The following is a 19,841-nucleotide window of genomic DNA, read 5'->3' as shown; positions in this document are numbered from 1 at the left end:
TTGCTTCCTGTTTATTAAGTCTTTCTGTTCTTAGGAGAAACTGAATAAGGTTTTGTATGCATTACTTTTTTGGAAGATGGGGTTTGAGACAGGGTTTCTCTGTGTAGCCCTGACTGTTCTGGAACTTGTTCTGTAGAGTGGGCTGGTCTCAAACTCAGAGATCTGCCTGCCTCTTCCTCCTGAGGGCTGGGATTAAAGGCATGGACCATTGCCACCGGGAGTATATTCATTTTTTATACATAGAGCGTTCACATTTTATTCTTCATTGAATAAAATGGACTTTATGCAAAGATGAATGGGCTGATACAAAACAGAAGTCATCATCCTTCAGTAGACCCGTGACTGCCTTCAGGGGAGGGAAGTGCCTCTTTCAAGTTTTCCTTTTTCCTTTTCTGCATTTGCTTCTGTGGACTAAGATCCAAGGACAGCTGCTATCCATTGAGCCATTATATAGTGAGTGCTGTTTCATTTGCATCACAGTCTTCTGGAGTATGGGGGGTTTCCCTGTAAAAACTTCCATACATTCAAAACTTGAATAGCTCGGTACTGAATGAAGCAGGGATCTCTCCTCTGTGGGTCTCTAGCATATTCCTTAATGTAGTGTTTGGTTGTGCCTTGTAATCCAGCCCAGTAGGAGTCCCTGTTGCTTCCCTCTTGTAACCTTTCTCCCCATCAGTAACCCTGGACACAGTTTTTAAGGAAAAAACAAAAAACAAAAACCAAACGAAACCAAAACAATAGCAAACAAACAAAAAACCCTTCTACTCTGAAGGTCAGGTTTCATGTCTCCCTCCAACCCCCACAGCAGAGCAGGGGCAGAGTATAGTTTACACCGCCTTTAATCCTAGCACTTAGAGGCAGAGGCAGGCAGATCTCAGAGTTCCAGGCCAGCCAGGGCTGCATGATAAGATCCTGCTTCAAACAAACAGCAAATAAAACCTAGTTGTATCACATTTTTATCTGGACCCAGTTGTAGGCTTAGAATTTTAAAGCCTACTTTGATAAGGGTTCTTAAATGCTTTACTTCCTTTCTAGCCCACCACCCACCAGAGGCAGTGAAAGGAAAAGTTAACAGGGCAAAGGGAGATGTGGACCTATTTAGAAATAGCTCTTTCAATCCAATCTTTGTTGTTAGGATATCAGCAATTCAGTTTGTTCAAATCAGCATCGGTAACCTGATCCACTCAGGATGGCAGTTCGATCCAGAAGAAACTGCGAGGCTCTGCTGATCAACCCCAGTCTGCAGAAGCAGCAGGAAGCTGCCAGAATATCACAAGCGTGCGGTGCATTTCTCTCTATGAAGTCATGACAAGCCATGATCAGCAAAGCAAGCAAGGGAAACCAATGCCACGCCGTCACCATCATCCACTCTGTTGGGGTTATACGTCTACTCCACATCACATGTCCTCTCGAGCACCCACACTCCAGCAAAAGAGCACATGTCTTTTTTCCAGGCTGATTCCAGAAAAACACCCATGTGTTTGATTCAGCAAAACTTCCTCTCGTAAGACAGTTTCCAGAAAAACATCACATGACACCAACTGAGTCTCCAAAGAAACCGGAAATTTCCACTTCACCCAGTGACCTCAAATAATATGGCTATAGGATATTTACCAGTAATTAAACTGTGAGAATGACAAGTTCTCAGGCTTAGATGGCAGAGACGTACTAAGGCATCTCTTTACTTCTTCTTTTTCTTTTCACTTTTTCTTTATTTTCCCCCAACAAAGTTTCCCTATAGATTATTTGGGAATTTCATACAAGGCATCCTGGTCACTTGTTTCCCGGTCCTCCCAGGTCCACTCTTTCAACCTTGTTGCCTCCCCAAAAGTAGATAAAAATACACCCATTCTAATTTGTGTTTTTCATATGTTCACCAGAGCATTGTTAAAACTCCCAATGACCAGCCCCTCAAAGAAAACGGAGTCCTTCCCCACCTCCTGCCGGAAGCCATCAACTGTGAAGATCTACACTTCTGAATTTTTGTCACAATTTTTAAGGGCTCTCTTTAATTACTTTCTGTCTGGGCTGTTTTTTGTCTTTGTTGTTGTTTGTTTGTTTTGTTTTTTGAAGGTGAGGGTGGGGTGCCTTCAGTGTCTCTCTCATCAATTATGAGTCTGCAGTCATTAATGCTACTGCAAAAGAAGCTTTTTTGCCCTTAACAGTCAGAGGCAGCAAGGACCACAGACGTCCATCCACACAGCCTCTGGCAACAGCATGGTCAGCAATTGTATGTGTTCTCTATCTTCACCTTAAGCCTGATTTTATACTCTGAATCCCTAGAACTGTGGGGCAATGTAATTCTTTTTGAAAAAATAAAATTATAAAGTTAATCAGCTTTGGGTATTTCATTATAGCCAACACAGACCAGATTATTATATCCCCAAACCTGTGGATAGGATGATATTTAGGAAAGCATCTTTGCAAATGGAATCATGTCGTGGATAGAAGGATGGGATCTTCCTTTGTTGCTCAGGTGGGCTCTAAACCCGTTGACAGGTGTCCCTGTAAGAGAGATCAGAGTCCTGCAGCCAGGAAGCCCAGGAAACCATGGCAAAGCTGGCAAGGAATGAAGATCTTCCCAGAGCATCTGGAGAAAGCAAGACCCTGCTGGTAGCTGCTGTCTGTCTGTGAGCAGGAGTGTTTTGTTTTAATGTCACCGAAAGCTCTCGGAAGCCAATGCATACGCTTAAGGAAACAATAGATGGAACACAACATATCAGCAAGTAATAACATTGCCTTAAAGAACTGAAAAGAGCTTGCTTTGAGAGACTGCAAGAGAAAAGACATTCTTTCAGGATTAGTCAGTGCTGATTTAGTGCTTAGCCTCCCTGGAAGGAATGGAGGCACAGGAACATTGGGGGGAAGCCAGCATAGGAACTGAGTCGCATGTATTCTTCTGGGTCTTGGGAGGGCACAGTAATCACACACAGGGGCTGCCAGTGAGGGCCTGGAACTGTCTCAGTGAGGAACTTTATGAGCAGATCTATGTTGAGACAGGTTTGGTGACTTGATCTGGGAGGCCCAGGGACCCAAGGACACCACCTATTGCGACTGTGGAAGCCAAAGGTTAAGTAGGGAGGAGCCATCCTTTGGGGCTGAGGCTGCACCTCTGAACTTATTTTTGTGAGATTCTTTAGTACTTGCAGAGTGCAGTTGCTACAAAATATAGATGATACCAGTCTTAGTTAGGGGTTCGTTGCTGTAAAGAGATACCATGACCACAGCAACTCTTATAAAGGAACACATTTAATTTGGATTGGCTTACAGTTTCAGTCCATTATCATCATGGTGGGAAACATGGCAGAATGCAGGCAGGCATGGTGCTGGAGGAGCTGTGAATTCTACGTCTGGATCCCCAGGCAGAGCAAGAAACTGCCACTGGAAGTAGTTTGTGCATAGCAGACCTCAAAGTCCACTCCCACAGTGACACACTTTCTCCAGCAAGGCCACGCCTCCTAGTGACCAAGCAATCAAACAAATGAATCTATAGGACCCATTTAGACAGATCATTGATTCTATTGCCAGTTCGTGTATCTGTATCATGACAACATGCTATAGCTCATGCCTGAGCAAGCTTCTCTGGCACACAGACGGGTTCCCATCCCAGGTACCACAGTCATGAGTGCAGGGATGGATGCTAAAGAGAACTTCTGTGCTGAGTGGGGAACCCTTTCAACAAGAAACCCACCGATGAACAGGACCAACATGTAAATACTGGCACAGAAGAGGCTTTGGAAAGAACACTCCTTCACCCTTTGGAGAACAACTAATGTAAGGTGGAGAACACTTTCATTTACCTCCAGGGATAGAAGTCTCATGCATGACAGTGCCACTAATCTTGATTTGCGGATATATTAGGTAGTAGGCAAATTGCAAATATGAAATCTGCCGGTAACAAGAATTGATTTGCCTCTTAGACTGTGTAACATATAAAGAGGATCAGTCATGTTCTCCTAGTTTGGGAGCGATCTCAACAGCTCCCTGAGGTCACAATCCCAACCAGGGGGCATTGTCTCAGCACCTGAGGCCTAAAACTCCGCAGTCTGTCCAGAGTGTGGATAGGAATCTTCAAATCTGCCAGTCAAAAGTCACCTTTTCTTATTGACTTGTTCACCTTAGCTTTTCGCTACAGCATCAGATAGATGAGACATTAAAATGATGGGTGTATGTTTTTCCTTCCTTGAAAATATATTCTTTTCTCATACAACATATCCTGATTATGGTTTCTCCCTCCCTCTACTCCTCCCAGTTCCTCCACACCTCCCCTCCCCTCTGGATCGAACCCCTTTCTGTCTATCATAAAAGAATGGGCTTCTAAGAGATAGCAACCAAACAGCAAAATAAAATACAATAAGACAAAGCAAACACCATCATATTAAGTTGGACACAACAGCCCAACAGGGGATAAGGAGCTCAAGAGCAAGCATAAGAGCCAGAGACCTCCTTGTTCTCACACTCAGGGCTGTGTGCTTGTATGGAATTTTCCATTATGTTTACCTTTCTTCATTGTTTTTGCTTTTTTATCCATTCATTTTTGTTCCTTTGAGACATAATATATCTCAAATATTCTTTGTAGCCCAGGCATGCTCAGAACTCATAATGACTTCCCAAATGATCATATAATAGATACATACCAACATGCTGGACACATTTTTTCCTAATTAACAAAAGAAATTACTTTAGTTTGAAAAAATGTACACGAGGTGAGGAAATGCATTGTTTAATTGAGGACTTTTTTTGGTGCTACAATAAGGACTATGGTTGATGCATGGCTCATCACACTTCTGATGAGCCACACTCTTTGGACTTGGTAGTTTAAAAAGTGGTTGGGTTAGTTGGGAAGGGAGGGTGAATCTGGGAGGAGTAGAGAGAGGGGTAAATAATCAAAAGACTGCATGAAATTCTCAAAGAACGAATAAAAATGGGGGAAAATTAGAACAAGGGAGCAGAGGGGCTCTTGTCTGGGTTTCTGCAGCCATGTCTTTGTGGGAGGGCAGGGTCTGTGACAGAGGAGGGGTCATACACTGGAGATTCTAGTTCACCTTCCACCTGTTGAACTAAAGTCCAGTAACACGCTTGGCTGTCCCCAAGCAAAGCGGGAGACAGACAATGCGACCCAAGCTTCCCCGTATTCCACATCCAACTCATCTATGCACCTCCCCCCCCCCACTTGTCTGATAATATCCTTAAATGTCCTGGCTGATCTGGGTGGGTGTGTTGACAAAGTGCCTCGCTCTACATTACCTGGAGAAAAGGAGGGTGAGAGATCTCGCGAGGCTTGAGACATGGGCAGCTTCGTGAGTGAGAGATCTCGCGAGGCTTGAGACATGGGCAGCTTCATGGGTGAGAGATCTCGCGAGGCTTGAGGCATGGGCAGCTTCGCGGAAAAGGTCAATGCTCCTGATTTTACACACTATCCTCATATTAGATAAGTATCCCTTATCCAAAATGCTTAGGAACAGAAGGATTTGAGTGGCAATTTTGTGGACAAGGACAAAACAAGATAACTCACCTCTGTGATGGCCATGGACTCTAATTCTCTGGAAACAGTAAGCTTCAAATAAACACTTTCTTTTACCAGTTGCCCTGGTCATAATGTCTCATCAAAGTAACAGAAAAGACAAGGGCATGTGACAGATGGTTCAAAGAACTCCTTTCTTCCAAACATTCTCTGTAGTAGAGGACAAATTTCTCTAGAGACTCACGGTGCATGAACTGGTTAACCTGTTTGTGGAGACAGTAGTAGCTTTTGGAGTCGAGCCACAATAACTTCACCAGGTTATTATTGGTGTCATCTACTTTGGGACAGAATCCTTGGCTCTCTTGATACACTTCCAGATAAATAGTTCATAATGTTGTGGTAAGTTTCCACTCCAAGTTAAGGGATGAGAGACAGACATAGTTTTTCCTGTCCAGACAGTTGCACATGGGCCAAGTACATACACACTATCAATTCAACTTTGGTGACCCAAATAGAGGAAAGAACTTAATACCTGTTAGAATCCAGTTATTATAATTATAAGCTATATGCTTAGATTGGGCAGATCTAACACTATACTACCTTATTCCTCAGCTAGGAGACTCTTTGCTAGTTGTGGTCTCTCTATCTGCCCCCATTCTCAAAGACCTCCCATCCCATCTTTCCCCTCCACTGCCCAGTCACAGGCTCTAGCCTTTATTGACCAATTGAAAATGGGCAGAAGGTTCACATGAGGTCAAATGAGTACAGGATTGACTGCTCATCAAGACTAAACCCTCTTGAGGAAACAGAATTAACATCAGAATATAGACAGGATCAGGACAACCCAGTGTGTGTGTGTGTGTGAGAGAGAGAGAGAGAGAGAGAGAGAGAGAGAGAGAGAGAGATATTCTGGGCAACAAGCAAGTATGGGCAGAAGCCAGCAGCAGGTGTCACGACTGAACTTATTGGAGGTGGGGTAGGTCCCTGGTGTGCAGTGTTCTCCTGGGAGGAGGCAATTTCAAGACTCCCAGGCAGAGGTTCTCTGACCCTGACCTTGCCAGTGCCTGGGCTCAATACCCAGGTGCAGCGTCACTTGGGGACCAAAGAGTAGCTGTTCTTGTCCAGGATGCTCCAGGTTCGAGCCCCAACCTCAGCTGCTGGATGTATACCCCACTGAAAGGGAGGTGGGCATAGTTGAGACTGAAGGTTAAATATCCTGCTCAACCCATCCCACGCAGTCTGGATCAGAAGCTGCTGCTCTTGTGCAGTCCAGAACATACCAAGTGCCTGAGTGCAGAGTGTGTGTGTGCATGTGTTTGTGTGTGTGTGTGTGTGTGCTCACCAGGTGCCACTTGCGGGGATGCAGGATTGGATGTGTGTGTGCTCCCTGCGAGTGTGTTATCTCCAGTGTGTGGGCAGGGCGTGCTCCTATAGAAGGGTACACACCTAGTATCCTAGAGCAAGTGTGTGCTCCCAAACCACTTGTTGAAAATAAACACGGCTCGCCTTTTCCTGGACAGAAAATTCACATCCCTTTAGTGTGGCTTCATTGCGCTCAGAGAACTTTGTAGCTGCTGATCAATGGCTTGCGTTTGGGCTTCAACTTAAAGATTCCTCAACTGAGACTGTATTCTGAAGATAGACAAGAGATTTCCCTTCGGTGAGCTTGCCTTGGGAGTGGGACCTTGACCTGCTTATTTCTGACTCTCTTTGCAAGGCAGTGAGTGAGCTTTCCTGGCAGTCACATCTAGAATGTTCTGTGCGTGAAGCAGGCTGGTTTAGGAAGTCAGGAGTAAGTACTACGGTACTCGTCTGTATGGTTGGTGTGGCCAGTGTTTGCTTCAAAAAATTAAATTTTGCCAAGGAAGTGCACGACACACTAGTTCTGTGAGCTGTCGTACGGTCCAGACATTGCAAAAACAACAGAGCCAAAGCAAAACAGAACAAGCAAGCAAACAGACAAACCCCTAAGGCCACCGGCCTAGTAAAAACACGGTTTTCAGTATTAAAATACATCCTTCTAGTAACTGTAGGAGGCAGAATTTCCTAGGTGGTCACAGGGCCAAAAATCTCTGGGTTTTCTTGCATCCCTAACCTCCTAGTGTGATTAGAGTATAATACTGTGTGCAGTCAAATGGTCCTAAAGAAGATTCCAAGCAGCTATGTCAGGGATTGTGTTCTTGGTCCTCAGTGAAGATAGGGTACAAGTTAACTGCAAAACCTCCAAATCACACAGTAGGCACTCCATAAATCCCTGTGTGTTGGCAAGGCATTTTGGACTATGTTCTCTCCCTCTTTCATAGACAGAATAGAAAGGTTTGGCTCTTCAAAACAAAACAAAACAAAACAAAACTATTGCATGCCATTAGACTACTGTTGAAAAACCTTGAGGTTTGGCAGGGAATACAGACTTTACTCAATGGCTCAAAGATTTCTCCTGAGTCCAGAAAGGGAAGGGATCATTTTCAAAGGTGTTTCTGCAGGAAATTCTGAAACATAAAGTTCCAGCGACGATCTGGCTGCATCAACAACGTTGACCCAGAGTCTCTGTCCCTATATTCTACATAAAAACACAGAGTTGTTAAGATTTGGACGTCACCTGCCTGGTGCCTTTCTTACAAACATGGATTTGGATTAAGAGAAAAGGTGTTTTAAGAGAAGCACAAGGTGACAGAGGCTGTAGACTCTTCCATATACTACCTGGTACCCTGTCTGTTCTGCAATCATTGTTCTGCAGAGACTTCAGTGGCCTTACATATGGTATATGTAAATGGAATTCAAACCCAACTGTGGGAACAGGAAACACAGTTCAAGCTAAGGCATGTTGCCATTACCATGAATTTTGACTGAATTCAAAATATTTGGGAAATATTTACTAATAAGCAAAGGATATACCCTCCACTCTTAATGCACATTCGGTGAATAGATACAGTTATTCAAATTTAGTACCACTGTGCGGAAAGTTTTAGAGCATATTATGGAATTTTCCTTTAAAGCAGTTTTCCTACCCCACACTGGCAAGTGTTTCCCTCTGGGTGGTGGGACCTAGGCAGAGCCAACTATTTACCATAAATCCAGGTACACGCAAGCATTGTAGATGGAGGGACAGAACTTTGAATAGCTGAGGTTTCTTTTAGACTGAAGATTCTTCCAAATTGTTTAGTGGGACTTTGGGGGGGGGCGTCTAAGCAATGTATTTTTCAAGAAATTATTAACTCTAGAATGTATGAAATCTAGAATTAGTTGTTATATCAGAATATGCTGATAGTTGCCTGGACTCAAATTCTGGCTCTGCCTCTAGTACTCCATACAAAGAGCTGCTAACCTAATTTAATTGAATCTCCAGTCCTCTCATTTGCAAAAACAAGGATGATGATCCATATTATGATGATTAAATAAGCATTACAAACATTGTGTGAGACCATGTCTGGCATATATTAAGAGTTGAATCAGTGCTGGCTACTGTTATTCATATTATATCTTCTTTCTGCCCCTGAAATAACAATTTCCTGAGGCTGTTTTGAAGGGCTAGCAAGGCTGTGTTTTGTAAAGACATTCTAAAAGAGATAATTAAATCTGGTAAATAATAACTTGGAAAATTTGAATATTTTAGGCTTTCAAATTCAATAGCTTGTCACATAAGAAAATAGAATAGAAAAGGGTGATTTTATTTTTCTAATTTGAAGCCCTATAAAATTGGTAACAATTTCATGATGAGAACACATTGTAAGATATTCAGCCAGTGGCACCCCAGCTTATGAATTCTGGGAAGGCATTCACTCTGTCGTTTCTTCATTTCTTAAATACTTTTGCATCTCCATCCTGCCTGGAGCCTGCTTGAGAGAGTGTTTAATTCATCCTTCTGTTCCTGGTACTCTCCGGAATAAGGAATGGACAGGAATCACCAGTAACTGCTTCTTCAGTGAGTCAGGGCTTTAAAGTGGGAGCTCTGCGGAGAGCACGGGACAGAATTTCTCAAAAGAAGTTTAAGACATTTCTTTTGCTTATAGTCTAGAGGGATCTTTTAAAACATAGCGTATTAATAGAAACTTGAGATACAGCAAAGGACAATTGATTAGGAGATATTTGCTACTAAATTCATCGCTTATCATGTCCCCAGTTCCGAGAGGAAGGTATTCTCTGTTGGGAAGGGCCAATGAAGAAGGGCAGGCCAGTCAGGAATTGGAATGGCAGCTGAGTTATGCGGTGAAGCAGGGCAGGGCAATGGCTTTGCATGGCTACCTCAGATGCCTTCAAAACACTCTGGAGTGCAGGGCCTGTCTCTGCTCTTTAGAGATCTGGTCCTGGGGTGATTAGAACCGATGAAGAGTTGGCCCAGAGCAAGAGCAAGCCCCAAAGGAGGAGGCTGATCTTTTACTGGCGGTTGGTCTGGTTTTAGAAGCATCCTCCAAGGGCTGTTTGTTGTTCCCTGTCTCCAGGAGCTGGAGGATTGTGCGAGGGATGGCATCTCCAGGGTCAGTGAGGTCAAAGCATAGCATTACAGAGTGCTAGGCAGCAGGGTGATGAGAGAAAGGCAGTATCAGACAGGGCAGGGCGAGTGTGTGCTAGCAACCGGGCAAGGCTTGGGGATAAAGGCTTTAGATAATAGTATTTCTCACTTAAGAAAAATACTGTTTCCTCTTTAAGTGCAAACAAACTGATCCTAGAAAAAGAAGGGAGAAAAAACTGACCGGGGGGGGGGACGGGGGGAGACCAGACTTGCTTCTTCGCTTGCCTCACAAGCTCTCTAGCTTATAAGCCCCATGCTGCCGAGCTCCAGAGGAAAGAAACTAAGGGCTGAAGCTGTCTGAACATAATGGCTAAGGCTAGGCCTGTGTTTCTAAGAGAGATGGGAGAAAATGTCGTCTTCCCTTTGTCCGTTTGGAACTGTCTTTTAATTAATGTAGAAGAGTTAGAGACATGTATGCATAAGCCTCTCACGCAGCAAAGTATTAAAAAAAAAATGCAGCTCGTGTTTTATCTCTGTCGTATTGAACGGGGATGCTGGGGTCTTCATTCCCTAAGTCAGTGCTCATCTCATTAGATGGGAAAAACAGCAGAAGAAAAGTCAAAGCAAGAACATCCTTTGTGTGGCAGGAACGTTGTAATCTTCCTCCATGGCACTGCCTGGGGGTGGGATGGGAATGGAGCGCAGTAACTGGAGAATGAAGTCAGTCCCCCAGGTAGGACGCCGGACCTTCAGCAAAGATCCACTGAGCACGTTCCCTAAGCTAGATGAGGGCCTCTCCTGTAAGCAGGACAAGATCTAAAGATGCGGCAAGTTCGTTTTAGAATAGGATAAATATTTTGAAGACAATGAGCAGGAGAAGAGAGCCAGCCTGGATAGGGAGGGAGAAGAGATGAAGGAGGGAGGCCCGCTTAGGGGAGCTTGGAATGGGTTTCTAAGGCGTTAGGATTGAGCCTGAGGCAGGCAGCAAGGATGAAAGGATCAGGCTGAGCTAAAAGCTGGCGGTAAAATATTACAGGCAGAAGAGTAAAATAATAATGGTTGGGAGACAGTCCCCAAGCAAAGGAAGGAGCTGGTGAACCTGAAATCGTCCACCTAGCTGAAATAAGGCCGGCGGAGCTGTGATGGAGACTCGTGTTCTCAGACTTCCGCAATGGAACAAGTTCTCCGTCCCGTTTGGTCATTTAACTTACCATCTTGGCCTGTTTGTGGACTCTGTGAGTCGGGAACCAGGCAAGGGTTGGGTGGCCATTCTTTCTGGTATCAGCTGGGTGATTCATTGAACTCAGTGGCTGCTCTGGTGGGAGATGTGGCATTCCTTACTCACTCGTTCCTGAGTTGGTGTGATAGAGCGTGCTGACTTAGCTGGATCTCGGTTCTTCTTGGTGTTTCTGTGTCTGTTCTGGATGAAAGGGGCACTGAATTTAGTGGAATCAGATCAAAGCAGGTTGACCTTCAGTGTGTGTGTGTGTGTGGGGGGGCTCTTCCATTCTGTTAAAGGTCTCAGTGCAACAACTGGTCTTTCCCTATAAAGAAATGATTCTGTCAGCCTTAGGACTGGAACTACAGTACTGTTCTTTCTTGGGGCTTTATCATGGTTTGACTAGGTATGGCCCCCATAGTCTCATGTGTTTAAATGCTTGGTCCATGGGAATTGCACTATGGGAGGTGCGGCCTTGTTGGAGTAGAGGTGGCCTTGTTGGAGGTAGTGTGTCACTGTGGAGGCAGGAATCCTATATTCAGGCTCCACCCAGTGTTGAACTCTCCTCTCTTCCTGGCTTCCTTTGGATCAAGGTGTAGAACTCTCAGCTCCCTCGCACCGAGTCTGCCTGAATGCCTTCCCCCATGATGATAGTGGACCAAACCTCTGAAACTGTAAGCCAGCCCCAAGGAAATGTTTGCCTTTATAAGAGTTGCTTTGGTCATGGTGTCTTTTCATAGCAAGAAAACCCTAAGACAGACTTAAACTGGCAAACCTTCAAGACTGCATGAACTCATCTTAGGTAAATCTCTTTATACCAATCTGCATATCCTGTTGATTCAGTTGCCCTGAAGATCTTTAACAGGTTGAGGTGAGTGGGAGCCTCAGTTACTCATAGGAAGCTTGCATGTGACCCTTCACAGACTTTCCTTTCCTCCTGCCATGGCTTCTTCCATCCACAGCTGCCTCCCACTGGGACACACCCTTCCCAGGTGGCATTTTTCAGACATAAGGCAGAACCTACTTTGCTTATTTGTGACCTAACTAGAAATCAACTACTGTCATCGCCATCATATTCCATAGGCCAAAGTTGTTAAGTGAAAGAATGTAACTATGTTTTCTAAGTGCTACAGACCAACCAGTTCATATAGGATGTAACCGACATGCATGTGTACTGTGCAAGCACATACACAAGCACAACCATAACATATCAGATGATGATAACAGAAATAGCTAATAAGAGAACATGGGTCTTACTGTGCACCACTGTGGGCTTCCTAATTATAGGGTCCAGGCGAGGCTTCTACCTTCTCTTGGCTATTGATGAAGAACTCTCCGTTGAGTGAATGATGGTATAGGTGAAGGCCAGGATGGTTCTCCAAGCAGTTTCTCAATGGAACACATATGGTAACTGTGTTGGACAAGTTTCACATTGCAAAGGGTTCTGCGGAACTGCTAGCTCCTCCCTGCCCCTGGGCAGTAAGTGCCATGCCTCTGCTCCCTACTAGAACTAGGGAGAACTCGTAAACCTAGCAGAACTTCCTCACTGGAATGTGAGGGAGAAGCTTCCCCTTCTCCATCTACCATCATAAACTCAGTCCCATCATAAACTCAGTCCCATTAGAAACTCAGTCCCATCATAAACTCAGTCCCATCATAAACTCAGTCCCATCTGAAAAATACATTCACCATCATCATAGGTTTCCCTGCCCAAACAGGGTGGCTCCTTGTGTTTCTAGTCCCTTGCTACCATTTAATCCCAGGGGCTATTCAGATGGCACTGTGACATAGCTGGGTTCTTGAAGATGTGCGATGCAGCCAGGATCCTGCCAGGCAACTTCCTTCTTTTGTTGTTAGCTTACAAAAGAAGCAAAGCTTTCAGGGCCTTTTTGCCACTTCCCAAGAAAGATGCTTACTGTGACAACATAAAGACTTTCAGTAGCCGTGGTCCTGTGTGCTGACATTAGAGGCTGTGTTTCAGTGAAGAGAAAACCTTTCGTTCCCCATCATCTGGCAGCAGTGGTACCTTGAATGAGGTAACAAACAAAAGCCTGTTGCAAGCCCTGTGTGGCTGACTCTAATGACATTGACATGAAAATAGAGTTTTAAAAAGCTTGTTTTTCTGGCCAAATAAAGACCCTCAGAGATTCTTTTCTTTCCCTATTTTCCAAAGATGCACAGAGTTGTGGTCTGTCTCCGGCACTGAGGAGTAATCTACACAGTACGTGAAAGCGCTTTGGAAGAGAAAAGCAGCCCAGGGACTTTGTGAGGAAGTGTTAGCTAGCATCATCATGTTTCTCTTAAATTTAACAGTTACTGCTTGAAATGAAGACAGTTGTGCAAAATGATCAAATGCCATTGTGTGATGCATTTTATACTTTGTGTTACAATAGACCATGGGATATTGTTTTACTTAGTTTTATTATGTGGGCTTAAAGTGTAAATCATGTATAAATCATCATGTATAAATCATGATGTTTGATTCATATATACTATAGTGAAAAAAATAAGTTTCATTTACTTTTCTCAAGCAAATGAACAACATATCTACCACGGTTCCCTCTTGTTTTAGGTATACACCTAAAATATATTCTCTCTGTGAATTTTACGTTTCTAATATTATTAACCACACTCCCTGTCCTATTTTTGGTTTCTGTTACTGTGATAAAACACCATGAAAACTTGGGGAGGAAAGGACTCATTTTAGATTCTATCATGAAGGAAAGTCATGGCAGGAGCTCAGGAAAGCTAATTTGCCCATGGATGAGGGAACTTTGGTTGGAGTTCCCTCATCCATGTTCCCTCCAAACATATTTGGAGTGTCTGGAACCACTAATGATCTTAGGAACATAATGAAAAGGTAGACTGACTGGCAGATCACTCCACATATCTGGGGAAGAATTAATGTTTTCTAATCTCCAGACTGTTACCAATAAAAACATTAGCACAGTCTCTGTAATGATCAATATGTCAACTCAACAGGATCCAGAATCAACTAGGAGACAATCTTTTACGGATGTCTGTTAGCAGGTTTCTAGTTTGGGTTTATGGAGGTGGGAATCCCCATTCCCAATGCTGGTGGACCATTCCATGGATGGGTTCCCAGACAGAACAAAAAGGAGAAGGTGAGGTGGGCTGAGCCTTCGTTTCTCTCTATTTCCCCAGTTGCACATGCAATGTCACCAGCTTCCTCACAGCCCTGCCTCCATGTTTTCCCCACCATTATAGATTGTCCTCATAGACTGAGCCCAAATAATCCCTTCCTTCCTTGAGATGCTGTTGCCAAGTATTTCATCATAGCCAAGGGAAAAAGCAGCCAATCCAACCTTCTTCTGGTGTTAATGGCTTATCTCCAATTTCATTCCTGCTTCCTGAGGGACAGGACTGGTGGACAGCTCAGGCAGGTCAGGCTTGCCCAGTTACCATCTCTGTGAACTTGAGGGGTATAGCAAGTCTACCAGAACCTCATTCTCTCTCAGAAGCTGGTGTAAAAATTTTCCCTCAGACGATTGATTATGTAAAAATTAGAATAATGCAAAGTGAATATGCAAATGATCTAATAAAAATAACAATTTTTTGCCGTGATGATGTAAACTTGACCTTTTCTGTGTACCTTATGTTCAAGGGCCACTCAAAAAACACCCATGGACCTACTGTGTGCAGGTCTTTAATACTTCCCATGTGACTAATGCTGCCATATTAGCTCTGTGGAAGATATTTTCTTCTGTTCCTTTTGCTACACCATTCCATGTCTGCAGTACTGTTGAAGGTGCATGCTCTAACCCTGGACATTTGCATATTTAGGTCTTTCTTATACTGTAACTCAAAATCTGAAGGGCACACTTCAAAAGGGTCTCCTCCTGAGGAAAGGTGTGGCTCCTGCTGTGCCACATTACTGTGTAGCACAGACATTTTTTCTTCCATAACAATCTTCTCAACTTGCAATGAGACATCAAAGTATTTTTTTTTAAAGATGCATGCTTGGTTAGAAACTTGTAGCATCACCAGCCACAAATCACAAGTGCATGCGATAAGAAACCTTGGGATGGAGAGAAGAGGTTGACCTAGAGGCTTCCAAAGAGGTTGGAGCACATTTCCAATTAGGGACCAGAAAGGCGGAAAGAATAAGGGTAAGGGTAGGTGAGTCGGAAGGACCACGAAAGCTCGGGTGAGGCAGATCTGGAATGCAGTCTTGATGAAATTGAGTTCCTGGCCAGTCTCTTTGGTACAGAGAGCAAAAAAAGGTCTTCAACTGTATTTTGAATGTAACTATAGAAAGCTTATTCTTGTCTCCAAGGATGCATGAGTTGACCTTGAGGCTATTCTGATAACTAAAAAGCTTGCTCAACATGTTTGTTATGGGAAACTATTTACCGACTGTATGTTTATCTTAGAAAATTGCCTGTGTTCGAGTGTTTGTGGTGGAAGATTGGATTTAATCACCTTGTTGTGTTGTGAGCTGTAGTGCTATGATGAACAGCTTGCTAATGTTCTTCAGTGTGTCTCCCCATACCAGTGACAGAACTAAGCTCATGTGGGTTCATGTACTTACCTCATGTCTTCTAAGAGTTAGGCCCTGTGTAAGGATGTGACTATCCATTGCTGTGTAACAAATGACCACAAACCTAGCAGCTTTAAACAGTACAGATTTACTTCAGTTTCTAGGGACTCTGGACATGGCTTAACAAGGTCCTCTGCTGCAGAGTCTCTCATAGGCTTTATTTGAGGTAGTGATGAAATCTTTCTACATTTAGGGAAAGGGTTGGCTATTGACTTAAAGTAGTATTTCAAGGACTCTTTCCTGGACAGGATGGTCTCAATTCTTTTCTGCGAGTACACATACAGTTTTTAACGTATAGTGTGCCGGTTAGATTTTTGTCAACTTGACATAAGCCAGAGTCATTTGAGAAGAGGGAACCTCATTTGAGAAAATGCCCCATCAGATTAGCCCGTGGGCAAGCCTGTGGGGACAGGTTTGTTTTGTTTTGTGTTTTTGACTAATGGTTGATTCCCGGAAGGACCTGGCCCACTGTGGGTGGTGCCATGCCTGGTTTTGTAGCCCTACACTGTATTAGAAAGTAGGCTGAGGAGGTCATAAGGGCAAGCTCAGAACTAGTGTTCCTCCATGGCCTCTGCTTCAGGTCCTGCTCCCACATTCCTGCCTCGAGTTCTTGCCCTGACTTCTCTCTGAGCTGTACTTTCAAAAAAAGTTGTAAGCTCATCCAAATCCTCTCCTCCTCGTGCTGCAGTTGGTTATGATATTTATCACAGGAGCAGACACCTTAACTAAGACACATGGGTTTGCTTAACACGATGGCTTCTTTCATCAAAACCAGGAAAAGAAGGGAAGGGGTGTATTAAGATGGAGAGATACTGAAAGGTCTTACTTAGCCCAATCATGGTAATATCACCCTATGTCCTTCCTCTATTCTGTATCGGAGGGAGAGATCTTCGAGAGCTACCTCAAAGTCTACCAGCCATGAGTACTGAACAGAAGAAAGCTGCCGCTTCACAGGGCTTATGTCCTAATCAGACTCATTTCTCCAGAATAGCTTCCTATAGGCTTGTTTGAGAACAATGTATATTGTGTTTCTGGCAGATGTGTTGCCAAGTGCCCCAGGAAGAATCATTCTTCGTGAAGTCGGTAGTCAGATTCAATCTGCTCCAAGACCCTCAGGTGTCTGCAGTTGAACTGAAGACGTAAAAAATTCATACTGAAGCCTCAGAGGGTCTCTCAACAGAGCTGTGGGCAGCCGTGGGACAGAAGAGGAACCCAAACATGCCTCTGGTCCCCCTGCCTCACTCTAGGGGGTGGGGGGAAGTGTGTAGGCAGCCCCTGCTTATCCAGAAAGTTACTGTGCCAAGGGTAAGTTTCATTTGTTGTCAACACTGTGTCACCCAACCTCATGTCTTCACAGGGCAGCTTAGCCACTGTCCCTTCTTCGGAGAGAAGTTTTTGTTTTGTGTTTATGTTCCAACATTGTTCCAAATACTTCTATTAAGTGACTCACAGGGGACACGGACTAAGCTGTGGTTTCAAAACCTGGAAATTGAAGTGACTCTTTAGCGGCTGCGATAGGAATTAGTGTAAGATGGAGACAGAAAAATAGTGAGAGAGGAAGGCAAGGGACAAAGACACTGGACCCCCAGGGACCCTTTCCTCTTAGGAGACAAAAACAAGCCACCCACCCAAACAAACCCAAGGATATTTCAACAAATCTTCACATTTGCACCAGCATGGACTTAGATTTTTATTTTTAAAGAAGTAGAAAGCTGTGTTCAGTCTTGAAGAATGTGCATGTCTCGAGTCTTTGGTGGCAGAAAATCAAATGCTAACTCCACTAGCAGGTCTGTGAATGTGAACGGTGGACCCTGTGTGCTCACAGCCTAACCCTATCCGATGCTCCACCCCAGATGCCAGGATATTTGCAAATAGTGTAAATTAATGTGAAATCTTACCACATCTGGAAAAGGACTGAGGTGCAGGTGAGCAATGAACTGGAGACACCAGGAGGAAAGAGCAAAGATGGATTGCACCCAGCTGCCAAGAAGCAGATTCGTCCCGTGACAGTGCTGCAGTAGACTGGGATTCCATTGTAAGCTTTCTGTTGATAAAACTGGCTCTTCCTAGTTGTCTCTGAGTAGGAGAAAAATTATCGTCTTATTTCCACTGGATCTGAATTCTATTCCCATAGGCTTAGGAGTAGCACATCAGAAGAGCGGACAGTAAGACAACTACAGATTCCAAGATTAAGCTTTTAATTCATGGGGTAATAGTTTTAGGAGACTTGGCTCAAGGAGATGGAAGGAAGTTCCAAACTCAGTTCATAAACAATGTAAACTGGAGTTCAAGCCACTAAATATCCAGTGTACCGCAGTTTACAAACGTCTTCTCAAAAAATATATTTAGGATATCCATTTTTAAAAATCTTACTTTATTTTATTTTTAATTATGTTTGGGGGGTCTATGCCTGAGAGTGAAGGAGCCCTTAGAAGTTGAAGGAGGGTCCCTGGGTCCGCAGGTCCCTGGAGCTGGAGTTACAGATTGCCCCATGGGGGCACTGGGGAATGCACTTGGGTCCTCTACAAAAGTCCTAAGCACTCTTAACCCCTGGCCATTTCTCTGGTCCAGAATGCATTCTTTCAGCCTAGTTCTCTTTAGTCTCAGCAATGGTCAATTTTATTTTTGTACTTGAAGAGAGCTTTCTGCCCATCCCCGCCTCCTCCCCCCTACCAAAGACTTAGCTCTTTGCAGTTGGATAGACTGTGTCTTGTCTGATGCTGAACATTGCCTGTTTTACATGTCTGCTTTCTTCACATTTCCCCAAATTCTGATATAGTCTTTCGACTCAGTTCTTTAGGTCTGAGATTGTGACCCCATCATTTCTGTCGTCCTAGAAAGGTGCACAAGAGGGCCCCAACTGTGAGTAACTGTGTGGCTTTTACAGCAGGAGGGAGATTCTGTTCCTTGGAAAACATGGCCCTGGGAGTCTTATTTAGCACTATTGTAATGAACTAATTGGTCTATAGCCTTTCTCATAAATTAATCAAGCTCCTCTTGCCTTTATTAGTTAATTTTGTTCCTCTGGGAATAAATTCTTCCTAATTAGAACATGTGTCTGAAATTTCAAAGAATAACTTGACAATGAAGAGATGCAGTTATGCTAATTCGCAGTGACTCGGAGACTAAGCCCCCCTGGGTGTTGTGAAGGGGACCTGTGGATTCTCTCTGCGACCCTGACTCTTTCCTAGGTGTGTCAGGGCACTTTTGGTCACCTCCGTTCTCGTGGGACAACACATTTTTGCAACTTGCACAGAGCACCATTTCTATAAAGCTTCCTGGGATTTCTTCAATCTCACCACCTGCCAGCCGAGGCAGGAGGCATGCGAGGTGCAGGCTAGTGTGGGCTACATGGCAAGACTGTCTTAAAATTAACAGAAAAAAAATGTCCTATGACTTCTAACACATGGAGTTCCTTTGGGGCGTAGCGGAGTCACTTCTTCCCATGAAGACCAAAGAGTACAAACCTAACGCCACTTCAGCTGGTCAGCCACTTTTATTTTCCTTTTTTTTTTTTTTTTTTTTTTTTGAAAATAGATTTCTCCCCTCACATAATATATGCTGATTGCAGTTTTCCCTGCCTCTCCTCCCAGTTCCTTCCCACCACCCCTCATATCTGGATCCACTCCCTTTCTGTCTCTCATTAGAAAACAGCCTTCTAAGGGATAATAATAAAATAAAATAAGATAAAACAAAAACGAACACATCTGGATTGGACAAAACAAACCCATCTAAGGAAATCCAAGGGAGGGCACGAGACTCAACAATGTCACTTACTGGACACCACTTACTGGTCCCATGCCAACCCCTTCCACGCTTTTGCTTTTATCTGGTTACCAACAACTGGTGGACACCTGAAGTGATTTGGAAACCCTTTAACTACATGTAAGTGTTCTGTTATTGTAGGTATAATGCTATATAGAAACCTTTACTAGCACATTAGTAAGCCTAGGTTATGAAAGGATAGATAACGAGGGCTGTCAGAACTGACAGTCGTAAAAATGTTACATTGGGTGGCACAGTATTCTTTTTTTTTTTTTTTTTTTTATTTTTAGTAAGTGATTTTTTTTCTCTTTATTTCTTTTTTATTATTATTATTATTATTTTCTTTATTTACATTTCAAATGCTATCCCGAAAGTTTCCTAC

This window comes from Mus pahari, chromosome 1 (genome assembly GCF_900095145.1).
Source record: "Mus pahari chromosome 1, PAHARI_EIJ_v1.1, whole genome shotgun sequence".
NCBI classification, from domain to species: Eukaryota; Metazoa; Chordata; class Mammalia; order Rodentia; family Muridae; genus Mus; species Mus pahari.
The sequence above is the reverse complement of the archived record's forward strand: the minus strand, read 5'-3'. Positions refer to the sequence as shown.